Here is a 3,059-nt window from a genome sequence, read left to right on the forward strand (position 1 = left end):
CAAAACGTGTGATCAGTGGAGTACACAGCAGTGAAGTTTAAATGCAAGGCCTTGGGGTACAGTTGCAGCAGTGCTATAAAATCAGTTTGGAATCTTCTCACTTAGGGCTTTGATTTGCATTTACAGTACGTTAGTTTCAGATGGTGCCTCTTTTTCACTGCAGAGCTGGTAGAGTGAAATGTGCTTGCATCTTACTCAAGTTATGGATAGAGACATAGCTCAACATGCAGCTGAAGGTGTGCTTAATCTAAGTTTAGCTGGCTTTTACGAGCAGGCAGCCCCAGGTAGATGCTGCTTATCGTATCCTGCCAACTCTGCTCTGAGAAAGGTAGCCCCCAGAAAAGGAGCAGTATGAACTGCTAAAGGCAAGAAACTTCTTCCAGACCTCACAGGTAGATTTGTGAGAGCTTGTCTGTCAGCATGTTACTTGTGCAAGTTTCTTGATGGAAACCAACTGAACCGATACATAAGGTATGTAAATGATGAACTTGTGTGCTACCCTTGCACTTCATGGGTTGTGAATGTGGATCACCAAGCTCCTTTTGAAATGAGATCAATCTTTTCATGCAAGTGCCAGATATAGCTCTTAATTGCCCTGTCGTAATGCGTTATTCCTTTGCTAATAGTTTGAGTTATTTCTTTGTTAACCTTTACACAGCCAATAACAAATTAAACATCATTATCTGAGTTTAAAATAGGCTGTAAATCCTGAAGCCCTGGTTAGTACTCAGGTACTTACAACGAGGGAGCAATAAAAGGGCATTTAATGACACTCTGAAACGCAATGTGGCAAGTGCTATAAGCAAGCAAAAGAGAAGAAAACAGGGCAGTTATGAATTGTCCATGGAAAGCTGAGTTTACATAAATGATAGTGTTCTTAAAATGTGTCTCTGATCAAAGTGGAGAGCTTTTCTTTTCAATTTGCAGGCAAGTAACATGGTTCTAATGCTCTAAATTGCTTTGACTCAGCAAAATTGAAGGCATATGGTGAAATTTTCAACAAAATCACTCTGTGTTCTGCAAATAACATTGGCACAAGAGAAGTAGCATTGACAGGAGAGATTTAAAATTTTGGTCTCTTCTCTGTCATGAGTATTTATTTCTCTCAGCTACCTGCACCTTTGGTTTGATACAACCAGCTTGTTTTCCAAGGGTGATGCTTTTGTTCTGAAGCTGCCTGTTACATATACCATTTTGGTAACCTCTGCTTTTAGCACTGTGTAGGGCATTAAGAATTACAGATGAAGGGATATCAGAGAAATTATTTCGATTGCAAGTAGAAATGTCTCACACAGTTTGAGGTATTTGTTATACATCCTTTGCTTACTTGATCAGGATATGATACAGCATTCATATGAGGAGAGACTAAATAAAGATTCTAACTTGGAAATTACAAAGCTGATGAAGGATTGAGTTAGAGGTATATGAAATTGTGAATGACCCAGGGAAATTGAGCAGGGAATTGTTGTTAATTGCTTGTCATTTCCCCATTGGGTCACTCTAGTGAACTCTTGTGTATGGCCTTCAAACAAATAATAGGGAGGACTTTGGGGTCTTGAATGTGGACTTTCATACTAATCCTAATTAGCAGACAAGCTTCTTAAATTTTGTAACTCTTCGGAGTTTCATATCTAGCTTTATGTACCTTTGCTCGGGTATAAAGAGGCCTATATTTGGTAAACCTATATCCATTGTTGTCAATGTTAAAAGGATTATCTGTGAGCTGATTTATAGGTGAATGCAGGAGACTGCAAATCTTCATTATTAATCAACTGATTTGGAAAGGATCCTTTCTGTGTGCTTCATTCCTATCCACGCATGAACCATTTGGGGCTGTAATTAGGAGGAGGGAAATTCAGATTGTGCTATAGTGTTGTTCTTTGTTCTAGATACTCAGACTCAGAATTGATATCAGTTGATACCTGTCTCACTGCCCCACTTCTGCTTCTCTCTGATATTGTAGATGTCTTGTGAGAAGTGCTAATTTAGGTGCCATCTTTCCATTATGTATGGGAAGAACTCAGAAGCTGAGAAGGCTGTTTAGCAGCCCAAATCTCATTTTATCACATTTAGAAGACATAAAGATAGGAAACATTTACTTGGGGAATTGATTTTGCTTAGCTCAGTTCTGTAAAGCAAGATTTGCTAAATTTTTATGAAATATAGCTGACTAGAGTTACTCCTGGTACCCTTCATAAATAGCTTGTGTCCTGTCAACCTGCTTTCCTTTTTCTTCTGAGAACTGATAAGTCTTTGTTAATTATATATTGCATTCTTTGTTTTCCAGCTCACTATACTTGTATAACCAAACCAGCATGCAGTCAAATAATTTGCAACAGACCTTGAATTTCTCAGACAAAACTGGCATTGTGGGGGTTTTTTTTTGTTGATGTTGGTTTTTAATAAAAATGTGATGTGGCTGTGTATTCGAAACCTAGCAGTGTGTGACCAAGTGCACTGTATTCACGTTACCTGCGAGAGAGAACAAGGTTAGAAGCAGCCAGGGTATCGCCAAGTCCTGTGGTTCTGACTAGGCACAGGGACTATGGATTTGTGGTGGCTGGAAGTCACAGAGGAGAAGGGAGGAAGCTGGGGCTTTGTGCCAAAGTATCTTATTAGAGTTCTGATCTGTGATGTTAAAACGTTTCTTTTATAGCTAATCTTTAGACAAATGTTACCTTGATAAACATTAAAAAGAACAAGAGGTCAATAGAGGTAGCCTTGGTGTGAGACAGTTTATTTGTCTGGCTGCAGCCTCTCTTGTACCCAATGGGAATAAACAAGGACCAATGATCATTGGATTTTCCTCAGCATTACATTCACTTCACTAAAGTTGGGAGCATGACAGTTAACAAACATTTCGCTATATCCTTGGGATTGTAGAGCGAGATTGTGTGTGTGTGTATGTACACCCACTAAATTTTTTACTTGTTTGGAACACAGTCCCTTAAAAATCCAGCCAGTCAGCTTAAGTCTTTTGGTCTTCTCTTCATTGTGCCTCAGGGGTGGGGACCTGAAGCAGGGCCTCTTCTGTGCAGGGAGGCTCACAGTTCCCATCA

This window comes from Cariama cristata, unplaced genomic scaffold (genome assembly GCF_000690535.1).
Source record: "Cariama cristata isolate BGI_N322 unplaced genomic scaffold, ASM69053v1 scaffold33877, whole genome shotgun sequence".
In the NCBI taxonomy this organism is placed as follows: domain Eukaryota; kingdom Metazoa; phylum Chordata; class Aves; order Cariamiformes; family Cariamidae; genus Cariama; species Cariama cristata.